The 13,130-nt window shown below is 44.8% G+C and overlaps 1 protein-coding gene across 2 annotated transcripts in view; it reads right to left on the reverse strand.

Annotated features, from left to right (window-relative positions):
* The window catches only part of SFMBT1 (Scm like with four mbt domains 1), a 131,061-nt gene extending 119,636 nt beyond the window's left edge, over positions 1 to 11,425 (reverse strand). The window contains exon 1 of one of the 2 annotated variants that reach the window (XM_022572870.2): positions 11,189 to 11,425. The gene's annotated coding sequence lies outside the window, so the exon portion shown is untranslated. The remainder of the gene's footprint in view (positions 1 to 11,188) is intronic. The other variant, XM_022572871.2, reaches the window with a different exon arrangement.
* Between the last annotated feature and the right edge of the window lie 1,705 nt (positions 11,426 to 13,130).

Raw genomic sequence — 13,130 nt, forward strand, 5'->3', positions numbered from 1 at the left:
AAAAGATTAAGGGAATTCCTTGGAGGTCCAGTGGCTAGGACTCTAGCTTCCACTGCAGGGAGCACAGATTTGATCCCTGGTCAGGGAACTAAGATTCCACATGATGCACGGCCACGGAGTGGCTGAAAAACAAGCAAACAAACAAAAAGATTAAGTACTTAAGTCTGTGATTATGATAAAAACAAAGCAATGCAAGAAAAAGTGATGCCTATTAAAAGAATTTATTATCTCTAAATTCTTTGTGGCAACATTTGAATTCAGTAAAACGGGTGGGTGGAGGGGTGGTATAGGAAGAGGTTCATTCTACCCACAGTAACTTTCAACTTTCTGCCAACCGTGATAAAAAAAAAAATGTATACTTCCTCCTCAAACCAAGATGCAAAAATCCCTTAAATATTTGGCTCCACTGTAATCAAAGTTTAAATGATTCAAATATATTAATAGATATGCAACTAAAGTTCAATTACATTTTACATGTTAATATCACACACTATGAGTAAACAGTTTTACATAATATCTTTTTGTTTCTAAACAAAGAACTTCAGAATTACTGAAGAGTCCAAATTTTCTAAAGTCTCTCCAGCCAAAAATCAGTTAAGTAAAAAACTAGAGTATTGACTCATTTTTGCTTTGTGCATGGAAGCAGAACAAAATATATCAAACCAAAAAAAAATTTTTTTTCATTAAAAAATAGAGGGCTTTTTCCCCCATAGCGTCACAATTTCCAAAACGTCTCCATTTCCAGGCAGGACTGAGGAGGGGGTGGGAAGGATTATAGGCAAAGTCTAAGTCTGGTCAACCCTCTTTCACTTCTGTGGTCCCTCCCCTGTTCTCAGGTATCCCCAGTCCTCATACAAATACAACATCATCAGCACTCCTACCACAGTAAGAGCATCAATTCAATTAACAATGGTGGGAGGACAATGGATCCACTGGATTTTATTCTGAAGCTCAACCTGGGGCTCATGCACCTGCAAATAACAGGCTCTCCATGAGGGCAAAGGAAGTATCAACAGAATTGCCCCATCCTACGCTCATATAGAACCAGACTGGTGATTGCCCCTCTGTAACTACTATCATGAAAAGTAAAGCAAATGACTGGAGCTAATGCCCTTCAATTTGATTTTTACTAATGGAAATCCATTTGTGTCAAAGATCTGAAGATGGGCAGTTATCCTCGAAAAAGTGATGTTATAAGTTATAAAGAAAATGAAGTTGAGGAAAGGAATGTGGCTCACCTAAAACAATAAACAGACACTCCAAGCTGCAAAATATGACAAAATATTGACTTCTCATAAAAAAAAAATTCTGAAGATTCAAAACTAAACTATAATACTGCCCCCAAATCTCCAGAGTTTAAAAAAATTTTTTTCTTAGATCATCTACAAGTTGGTTGTTTATTCATACCTCCACGTAACATATATGTATTTGCTACGCCCCATTCTCAGTACAGGGATGCCATGCTGATTAAAGGACAGACCTGGTTCCTATCTTCATGGAGTTTACAACAGCAAACAGAAGAACAATGCGTTAGTGCACTGTCTAGTTTTCCCACAAGGAACAATAAGGGAAAACATTCCTGGAGTAGGTTTTAATATTCTCTACAGTGGGGCTCTAAAACACTTTATAATAAATTAAACTTTTAAATTTAAATATTAGAATGAGCTAAAAATAAGATAATTTCACATAGTGATAAGTGCCATGAAGAAAACCAAACAGTAATGAGACATGAAAAGCCAGGGGAGCGGAGGTAAGGATGTTTAGGAAAGGTTTCATTACTGAGCTGACCCCTCTGATGAAAGGAACTAAATGTAACAAACTCAGTGTACTTGGAGGGACAGAAAAGACATGTGGCTGGATTGTGGGAAAGCAGGCGGAAAAGTGGCAGAGGTGGGCAGGGAACAAATCACAAAGGGCATTACAGACCACAAAAGGAGTTTGGATTTTACTGTAATTACTATGGAAAGCCACTAGCAGGCTCTAAGCCTAGGAGTGACAAGACAGGATCTGATTAAACATCATAGTTTCTTGTTTAGCAAATAATACATTTTAGAGTAGAAATAATGTTATAAATGATGGTGCTGCAGTGTTGCTTCTATGCTTTCGTTCAGCTATAATTCATCTACTGTCTACTCTCTGCTACGTTGTCTGCAAGGTACCGATAAAGAATAAAACAGGGTCTCTCACCATGAGCCCTCAATCTGGTATAGACACTGAACAAATAATTACAATTGTAATATTCACAAGAGGAGAATATGTAGAATACTGTGAGTACCCAGGGCAAAGGGTAGTTAATCTGGCCTGGAGAAGTCCAGGGAGGAAAACTCTACAGGAGACCTGAGTCTTACAGGACAAGCAAGAATCTCCTTAGTGTAGTCCCCTAAGCACAACATGAGAAAATTTAGGGGCTGCTGAAGACTTTCTTTTCAAGTATTTACATAGCATCATTAAGGTGGAAGGGGAAAAAGAGTTAACATATAAAACATGCAACTGCAACTTCACAAGTATTGCTTAAAGAGGATTTATTAAGAACTTCAAAGGTACAAACTTCTAGTTATAAAATAAGTCATGGAGATGTACAGCATGGCGACTATAGTTAATAATATTGTATTACACATTTGAAAGTATCTAAGAGAGTAAATCTTAAAAGTTCTCATCATAAGAAAAAAATTTTGTAACTAGGTATGGTGACAGATGTTAACTAGACTTATTGTGGTGATCATTTCCCAATATATACAATTATCAAATCATTAGTTTTACACCTGAAACTAATATAATGTTGTATGTCAATTATACCTCAATTTAAAAATTAAATTTTTTTAAAAAAAATTTCCCTAGCATTTGGTTTTCCCACAACACTGAATATGCGGGTAGTCTAAATATCACTTCAACAAGTGGGTCTGTGCTCTCTGTATATGTATGTGTATGTGTGTGTGTATGTATGTATGTTACTCATTGTGTACTGGGGTTAAAAACTTTTTTTAATACCAACTTTTTTTGCAGCCATTTTTATACTTAAGCCAAGACAACCTTTAATCAAAATTTGCAAACAGATTTTGAAAAAATTCCAAATACTCTCCACTTAAGACTCAAAAGTTATGAAAATTTTCCTGATTTGCTTTATTTTTCTATACATATGTGCATACATGTATACTTTATGAGCCATTTGAAAGTGTTGAAGACATCATGAGACATCATGATACCTCAGCTCTAAACTCTTCAGCTTGCTTCTCCCAAGAATAAGGGCATTCTCATATATAGTCACAACACCATTATCACACCTAAAAAAAAAAAAAAATCCGTAATATCTCCTGTTATGAGGTACATAGTTTGTAAAAATTTTAAGTACAAAGGCTTTGTTGAGAACCTTAGGAGTTCCCTGGCTGCCTAGCGGTTAGGGTTCCAGGATTTCACTGCCAGGGCCTGGGTTCAATCCCTGGTCAGGGAATTGAGATCACACAAGCCACGTGGTACGGCCATAAATAAATAAATAAGAAACTTACTGAAGGAATATATTTGGATAAAACGATTAGACTTACTATTACTTGTATTTCATTATTTTTATTTTTAAAATGTAATAATGATTTATAAAATTTAAATTAAAAAGTCAAAATTTTAGGAACTTCCCTGGTGGTCCGGTGGGTAAGAATCCATGCTCCCAGTGCAGGGGGCCTGGGTTCAATCCCTGGTCGTGGAACTAGATCCCGCATGCGTGCCACAACTAAGAGTCCGCATGCCACAACTAAAGATCCTGCATGCCGCAACTAAGATCTGGCGCAACCAAATAAATAAATATTTAAAAAAATAAAATAGTCAAAAATTTAAAGTAAATTTTTAAAATATTAAAAGAATAATTATGGTAATCAAATATGGCCAAAAGCATGAGATTGGTACATGCGAGACTGATATTTGGGGAGCCTTGTGTTAGTGGAGGACACACTGGACATGCAGAGGAGAGTATGTGCAGAGGACCAGGGTGTGGGCGTGGCTGGAGGGACGGGCGTGTGTGAGAGGGGGCTAAGCTGGGCAGGTGAGGGGACAAACTCCTCAAGGATTCTGTGCACATTCCTGAGGAGCCTGGACTTTCCCCTGCTGGCAGCAGAGTAAGTTTATGTGATAAAATCAAGTTTGTTTAGAAAGAGCTATCTGGCCACAGTGTGTCAGATGGATTGGAGAAGGAGGGGCAGAGGATGGAGGGTATGGACAACCATTTGGAGGCAACAGAACATATTTTTAACTGCAAATATTTAACATTTTAGTTATATTATGGGTTGAACAAACCTGCTATACTGGTAAAGGAACAAAACAAAAACAGTAAAACTAAACTAAGTTTACTTGCATGTTCATGTTGTAGAAAAGCAGCTTTTAAGAGAATAAGTTAGTAGAGACTTCCATAAAACTTGAAAGAAACCCTTGGGCACTTTTGAAGGTTTCAGCATTTAAAGGAGTTGGCTCTTTTTAATACCTAGTTTCACTTTCCAAAGTGGCTTTCCTTTTCCTTGGCAAGATTCATCGCGGCGTTAATTTTATATTTACCAGTCACAATTAAAATAAAACCAATGGGAAAGAGGTGGGGTGCAGAACAGATCAAGTGATTTTCCGACAAGCAGAGTGCCCTCAGGCAGTACTGAGCAACTCCAGAAAGTTCCACTTATAGAGTCCAAGGACCAGATACCAGCTCTGCCTCGGAAGAGGAAGAGGGCAGCACCAGAAGGCCTAAGTGGCAGGACAGGATGCTGACCCTTCACTCGCCTTCCACCAGAACTCTAGTTTTACTTATTTTACATATTGGGTTTCCTAGAAAGATTTCACTTAACAAAGGGTCCCATAGCTTCTAAAAATGTTTGAAAGCCAAGGAGTCAGAACTGCACATTCTTAAGTAAAGGGTTGGTAATTCAAGAATAAAACTCAGTTCCACGGGAAAGCTGTTGGGGGAAAAAAATGGAAGCCATCACTAAGAAGGAAGGTAAAAAAAGAGACCTAGGCAGATGGGCGGGCTAGAGGAGTAGCTTTAAGGTAGACTGAGGGATTCTGTTCAGGACCTGTAGATTTTGAGAGGCCAGCAGAGCATCCAAACTGGACAGGCCCAGAGAACAGAGGATATATGGAACAGAGGATATATGGATCTGAAGCTCAGCAGAAAGGTTTAGGGGGGCATAAGGGCTAGATGAAGTCTAAATGTGGGGGAATCCACCAAGGGAGGGTCTGAAAAGGTCACAGAAGGCAAAAAGGTCACAGAAGGCAAAAAGAAAAGGGTCTGCCTCGAGCTAAGATTGTGTGGAGCTAGTGGCACATAGGAGGAGACCCTGAAGTCTCCTTCAGGGTCTGAAGTGGGCAGTCTGTCCACAGCAGAGCAGGCACAGGCTGGACTGGCAGGGGTGGTACTCAACAGAGCAGAAGCTGCAGAAGGGCAAAGGGACCAGAGTAAAGGGTACTGGCCAGGAAGGAAAAGACTGGACAATGGGTCCAGGCTTAAAGGGGCTGGAACTCTTTGAGAGGAAAAGGAGGTTAACAATGAGGTCAAAGATGACACAGGAAGAGTAGGGAAGCCTCTCAAGGAGGTGGCGGAAAAAGAATACCACACCAGAACCTGAGGTTTCAGTAGTATAGCTGCTTTGGAAAGAGCTCCTCTCAAAGTTAATAGAAAGCCAAAATCAGGGTAAAGGTCAAGGGGTGGGCTGGGAGGAGAAACGGTTTTCAGAACCCTGTTGTGCCTTAAAGCTCTGGATCTGGCTGTAGGAGTCATGGAGCCCTCCTCAAGCACTCACAGCAGAGAAGGGAGAGCCACCCTAGAAGGCAAGGCCAGAAGAGCCCACCCAGCCCACTGCTTCCCGTGTCACAACTACTACTGGCAACAGAGCCACTTAAAATTTCTCTCAGTTCACCCAGGAGCCCTTAAGGAAAACCAGGCACAGATAATGCCTAAGAGCAGATTAAGTCTGTTTCCCAATTTGTGTACAGTGTTACTTGTATCAATATTAACAATAATAAAAACTTACATATATTTTAAATGCAAATACAAACCATGATTGAGGACTAAAATCAACTTCAAAAGGGAAACAAATGAAAATAATAAGCATCAACTATATTAAGAGGTCAAGGGGTTCAGATATCATAAATGACCATAATAACAATCAAATACCCAAAGTTTTTCATATTTCTAGCTTTAGCTACTAGATCACCTACCCCTGCCCATTTTGCTCAATAATAAAAATGAAACCTGGACATCCCTGGTGGCACAGTAGTTAAGAATCCGCCTGCTAATGCAGGGGACAAGTGTTCGATCCCTGATCCGGGAAGATCCCACATGCCGCAGAGCAACTAAGCCTGTGCGCCACAACTACTGAGCCTGCGCTCTAGAGCCCGTGAGGCACAACTACTGAAGCCCGCACGCCTAGAGCCCGTGCTCTGTAACAAGAGAAGCCACCGCAATGAGAAGCCCACGCACCGCAAGGAAGAGTAGCCCCCGCTCACCGCAACTAGAGAAAGCCCGTGCGCAGCACCAAAGACCCAACGCAGCCAAGAATAAATAAAATAAATTTTAAAACTATTCTGGGTAAAAATATATATATAATATTTTGGAATTAAATCGAAGTACCTGTTGGTTAACACTTTAAACTGAATTTCAGCAGGAAAAACTCTTGAGGTATTTTAATGATTGATAAATTTCTCAGTCCATCTCATGTTGTCATTCCAAATACGACTGTCCTGCACTTGCAGCTGCCAACAAACCTCCCTCCATCTCTCATCTAAGACCCTCTCCAAATGTCATCTCAGCCCAAAACCAACTTTCCCAAACCAAGCAGGTACTCTCAACTGCCCTATCCACCCCAAATCAGTCTAGTGATTAACCTTTCTCTAGATTAAGCAAACACACCTGCATACAGCACTGTACACCATGTTAGAAATGCCACTGTATAGCCTTTACCCACACAGTCCAGTGCTTGGCTCTGCAGTTACTCAACTATCAAACCACAAAGTTCAGCAGGGACCTAATACCTTTAGCACAATATATAGGCAACATTTTTTTTAATTATGTCCTTGAGTGATGATCTAAAGTCAAAAAGAGCTGAATAAATTTATAAACATCCTCTTGAATAAAAGAGACTAAAAAATAACTACAAATCTTTAGGTGCCTTTCAGCAACAGGCAAAGATTTACAGTCAAACTTGTTAAAACGTCTACAGTAAAGTCATAATTTTTCTTTTAATAACCTGTCTTCTTATCCTCTCTCCCACTTTTGTAAAGCTTAAAAATGACCTTGTAACAACCTGACCACATCCTTTCTATTGTAAACATTTTCCAATGGGGCCAGTTCCACTTGAAGAAGTATAGAGTCATATCAAAATCCCACTCCCTGAAGTCTAATGGTTCCAAATCTCCCAGGTAACCAAAATCCCCAGAGACTTTCAGCCAATTTAACAACTATGTACAAGAAGAAATTTTTTTTTCAATTACAAAACATTCCAGTTAGAAAACAAATTCTATTTACAGAAATAAAAATACCCTGCCATAACAAAACCATACCATTTACTGATTAAATGTTCTTTCATTCTCATTTAAATTATTCTGAAATACTGGTTCACAGCCAAATAAATCCAGAAAGAAAAGTTTCAGGAAATTATAAGGTAGAAAAGATTTAATAAAAAATATTTAGCATTCAAAATACCTGCCTTATGGTCTTCTGCTTTCTGGATTGTATTCATTTCTTTAATGTGAACATGACATGAAGTCATAATAAAAAGGCCAATGAAGTTTGGACAGTTCAGCTTTTCTATAGACTTCAGAGTCAAAAGATAGCAGCTTCTACATCACCATTCTACAGCTAAGCCCAGTCTAGTCACCACTGTGAAAGCAAAAGTACCCTACAGAAGCAGCAAGATTATGAATAAGAAAAGCATTTTTAAAGAGAAAAATCATAGTTTACAAAAAGACGGAATTCCCTTTCATATGTGCTTCTCATTTTGCATCTCTTCAGTTGCATCTCTCAAAAAGTTAACAAATTTTAAGTTAAATATCTGATAATGCCAAAGCTAAGAAATCTAAAAAGAGCCACCAAAAAAGAAAAGGAGGAAGGAAGGGAGGGAGGGAGGAAGAAAGGAAGGAGAGATAAAAACTGGTGGATCAATAACAACTAAGTGATGAATTACTTTCCTAATGATGCTATGCATCTTGGGGTAGAGTGACCAAATTCAGCTTAGTTTTTGGCTGTCTGACTTAGTCACAGAAAAACACAATTATTCAGCAGAATCATTTCACAAAAGAAAATCTTTGAACTTTGTGGACTACGCCCCATACATCCCTACCACAGGCCTCAGACAGTTCCCAACTTTGTATCACACAGATGGCCGTGCAGTAGAAAAACACAGACCTTTGTGAGAACTAACAAGAATTCACTTACAACCTCTAACTCCTCTCCTTCAGCAGTAGAAACAAGAAAGGGTACAAGAATATACTAAAAGGCATTTGGGTAGGATAAGCAAATTGCTGAAGTACTTGCTTCAGGGGGGGAATGTAAAAAACCCAACTTCCTAGGTCTAACACAGAAAGGTATCTTAATCATGTTGAAATTAAAAAGAAAAAAACACACCTGATACAACTTTTAGTTACTTTTTGTTTTTGCTTTCATCGCTAGAGTTTTAATGATTTGATAAACCAGGCAAATATCCTGCATATATAAATCAAGTTAATTGCTGTCATTTAAAAGGTTGTTAAAGCTTTATGCCCACATTCTTTAATTCACTGAACTTTAAAAAATCCATTTTCATTTAATTTTCTCAGCAAATTCTAGGCTTTAAGGAACTGACTCATCTACTGACAACTTAAATCTGACTTGTTGGGAAAGTTCATGATTCATCCTTCAAACCTAATGTCTGCAAATATACCTGTATTCCAAAAACGAGAAATAACAGATTAATACAGGCCCCATGTCCACAAGGACTCCCAAAAACCACAGATACCAAACCTGCACAGTACTGCCTCAGCTAAAAAGTGATCTTCTGACTAAGAAGTCTCCCAGGTCAGAATTTTTAGTTATTTTAGATATTAAAAAAAGTAAGAATTGTTATAAAAGCATCAGGATTAGGGCGAAAACGACCATGACCATAACTCCAGGTTTACACACATGTTGTCCTTCAGTTTATTAATATTGCCCCCTTTCACCCTCAAAAGAGTTCTGTTGCAAAGCAAAACTTACCAGTGGTGATGGAAGTCAGTATAGTGATCACCTTGGAAGGGGGAGGGTGTTTACTGAACGGAAAGAATGTAAAGAGAGCCCTTCGGGAGGCTGAAAATGCTCTATATCTTAATCTGAGTGTAGCTACCAAAGCGTATACATACGTAAAAAGTCATTGAACTCTATGTACTTAAATTTTACTGTAAGTTAGGCCTCAATAAATAAATGTATATATAAAATTTCAAAAACATATTAAAATACATGTGTAACTATCTTTCCAGATAATTACATGAAATCATCCAGAGCTCCCAAGATATTTTCTCTAAATGTATTTTAATAAAGATGCACATTGTGAGCACTTTTATGTAGAACCTTTCAAAGACCGAGATTTTTTTAATCGTTCACTTTAAAAAGTCACCGAATTTTAGAACTGAAAGCAGCAGAATAATGATCCACTCATCCTCTAACTCTGCAAATAAGGAAAACCAAATCTGTAAAGGGTAAGAAACATACCCAAGATAAGGCAGCTAGTCAATGACAACAGCAGTAATGTAACTGTTTCCGGATCTTGGGCCACTCCCGTTTCCACCAAGCAGTTACTTTTCTGACATTATAAACAAATCTCAACTCTGAATCTACCTGTGGCCTAGAAAGATTCAACATATCCCTCAAAACACGAGGCCAACAGGCCCCAAAGTGTATGCAAAAAAACACTCATCTTCCTTCCTCCTGTCAAGACAGTTGACAAATGAACAATTACATTTTCAGGCATTTTGCTTGCGATGCAATAAAGTGTGACATCTGAAAAATGCGGTTCCAGAGAAGAAGGCATATGCAGGGATTGACAAGATCCATCTTATTTCCTTTCAAATCTCTCTGATGGTTTCTTGGTTCTCAAGACTATATCACTGCTAAGTAGGGCTCACGAAACCTCGCTGAGGGCCGTCCATCCGCATGGCTTTGAGAGAACCGCTGGGAATAACCCCCACTAAATAAAACGCCTGGCCCTGGCAAGGGTGTCCTACCCCAATCCTGGCGCATAACAAAACGTGCAGGTGACCTGTCCTTTACGGCTCAGTTTTAGAACCCAGTGAGCAGCTGACATCTTGTGAAAAACTTAACATACATCCTTTCCGCGGGAATTTATCTCTGTTCTCACAAGGCGTTTCTGCTCCCCACAGGGCAGGCCTGCCTTCTCAGGACACTCTGCTCGCCTCTCCATAGCCTCTTTTCAAGGTCCAAAACGAGACTTTAAGAACAGAAATCGAAACGGTCACGGACCTCCCGAGCGGCAAGCCCGGCTGGGGTCGAGCAGCGGGTTCCCCGCGAGCCCTCGGCCCGCTCGCGCGGCGCTAGGAAGGCCCAGCGCACTCCACCACGCTGGCCCGAAGCAACCGGTTGCGGCGGCCGCTAGACGCTCAGCGGCCGCCTCGGCCCTGCGAAGTTCGGACCTCCGCGCGGGCGGCGCGCCCCCGGGCCCTGCTGCGGGTTCGCGCCCCGGCCCGGAGCGAGCCCGGGGGGCGGGTCCGCGGGGGCTCGGCGGGCGGGAGGGCGGGACGCGCGGGGAGGGGCGCGCGGCGGGCCCAGCGCGCCGGGGAACTTGGGCGCCGGCGTTGCCGCCGCCCGGCCACTTTCCTTTCACGCCCCAAAGCTGCCGCTCGGCGCGCTGTCCGCCCGGGACGGCCGGCCGCCGCCGCCGCCGCCGCGGCGAGGCGCCCAGGCGCGCTCCTGCTGCCCGGCAGGCCGGCGCGCGGGGACGCGCCAGGCCGCGCGCGGGCGCCGCGTTTCCCCCCACACACACACACCCGCCCCGCCCCCGCCCCCAACGTGCTGCCGCCGCCCGTTGGCGCCTCTGACCGCGCGCCCGCCGCCCTCCGGCTCCCGGCGGATTTTCGTTGCCAAAGTTGCGTGGCCGCCTCGAGGGGGACGCCGCGCGATCCACCGCCCCGGCGCCGCCGCCGCCCCTTCAGGCCGCCGCGCGGGAAGGCCCAGTCGGCGGCCCCGCTTTTTTACCTGTCGGGAGTTTTCGCGCGCGCACTCGCTCGATCGCTCGCTTTTCCCTTCTCGCGCTCGTTTTCTTTCTTTTCTTCTTTTCGTTCCCCCGTGCGGGCGCTTTTTCCGCTTGCGCCGCCTGCACTCGCCCGCTCGCGCCCTTCTTCCTGCTGGGCTCCGCGGAGCGGGGCGGCCGGCAGCTCTCCCCGCCCCCCTCCACCCGCGCTCCGGCGGAGGCGGCGGCGGCGGCGCTCAGCGCTCCGACTCATTCCAATATGGCACGGGCGCAGGGCGCATGCGCCCGCGCCCCCCCACCATCCGCGCTCCTCCCGGCAGCCCGCGCCCCTCGCGCCGCACGCGTGGCGCCCCCCGGCCTGGCCTCCCAGAACTCGCCCGCTTGTCTTCCCGCACCGCTGGGCGGTTGCGGGAGGCGAGGCGGCCGCGGACTGGGGTCCTGGGGTGTCCAGCGCCGCCAGCCGCCCCAGCCCCACGTGCCCGCAGCCCACAACTTGCAGCGGACACCCCCGAGGCCGTGGCGCAAGGCAAGCGGCGGCGCCTCCGGCCCCCGACGGCGCTGCGACCCCGCGCTGCCTGGCCCCGACAGGGAGACGCGCCCCCAGGGACCCAGCGCCCACCCTGTCCCTGCTCCAACCCACGAGGGAAGGGCCCCCGCGCCTCACCTCGGGTTGTGGACAGAGCCCAGGAAACCGGGTGGCGTCCCTGTGTAGATTTTGGCGTCCGAGCCGGGGGAAGCGCGATGCTGTCGTCCGCACGTGACAGCCTCCGGCAAGATGGCATTAGCGGAGGAACGGACCGAGCGACAGCTGGATACCAGATCGGCGCGTGTCGCCGTGGGAGAGGGCTGCGTCCGCCCGCTTGGCCCACGTCGGAGACGTGGCGCGACCCTTGAGATCTGGGAAGGCACCCAAGTGCCCCCTGTCTGCGAAGTCAGACCCGGACCCCCGGCACACCCGGTGTCTCTAGGCTTCCGCAGGAGGTGCCCTGTAAATCCAAGCTTTCCTGCCGCTCGGGGCCCCGGCGAGGGGGCACAAGACGGCTGCCGAATTCCGGTGGGAGTGCAGGGGGCCCGGGGTCGGGACAGAAGCTCGAAGGTGGCTACAAGCCAGCCCCGCAACCCGAGGTGCCCACGGGCGTTATGTTACCCGAGCTTGCCCCTTCCCCAGAGGGGACAGGTGCCAGTGGGACACCCCTATCCCCACCTGCTCTGGAGAGTTCCATGCAGCAAGGAGTCCCCGCGCCGTGGAGACCCAGGAGCGCCTGGACTTCCGGGCCGAGGGAGGAGGTCTCCAAGAGGGCTTTGACGGCTCCTGCCTTTCGGGGAGGAGGAGGCGCCCCCACCGCAAGAAGGAGGTCTGGGGTGCCAAATGCGGCTCAAATCACTTCCTACTGACCTCAACCATCGCGCTGGAAAATATTACCCCACTTTACAGACAAGAGTTGCTCAAAGTCACGCTGCTGGCTAGATTTGAATCCAGTTTTTTTGTTTGTTTTTGCTTTAACTGCCACTGAAAAGAATAAAAAAACCAGGGAGAAAGAAACATGAAAAAAGAATAAAGTAGTATCCATAATACTACTACAAAGTGCAACTTTTTACACATGAAACCTTCCGCTTATATGCACGTGTTTACATAGTTGCAACCACACATTCTCTTTTGTGTTTGCTACCATCGCTAACATTTTTCTTCTGTTCACACGATTCATTTTTAATGTGTGCAGGTATCCTCATCCATTCACTCAGTCTCTTAATGCCTATTTTGGTTCCTTGTAATTGTTTGCTAATGTGTATCTTAGTTCTGCACTTGGAACAAATTCCTGACAGTCGAATAACCAGGTGGAAGGTTAAGGAACAGCAAGGTGTTCTTGCCCCACAGTGCCATAGGGCTTCCCAAAGAGCTGCCCCACTTACTCTGCACCTCCCAGGAACAAGTGTAAAAGAGTTCAA

Source organism: Delphinapterus leucas, chromosome 10 (genome assembly GCF_059928025.1).
Source record: "Delphinapterus leucas isolate spDelLeu-1000000601 "Yukka" chromosome 10, BTC_Dleu_Yukka2, whole genome shotgun sequence".
Lineage (NCBI taxonomy): Eukaryota > Metazoa > Chordata > Mammalia > Artiodactyla > Monodontidae > Delphinapterus > Delphinapterus leucas.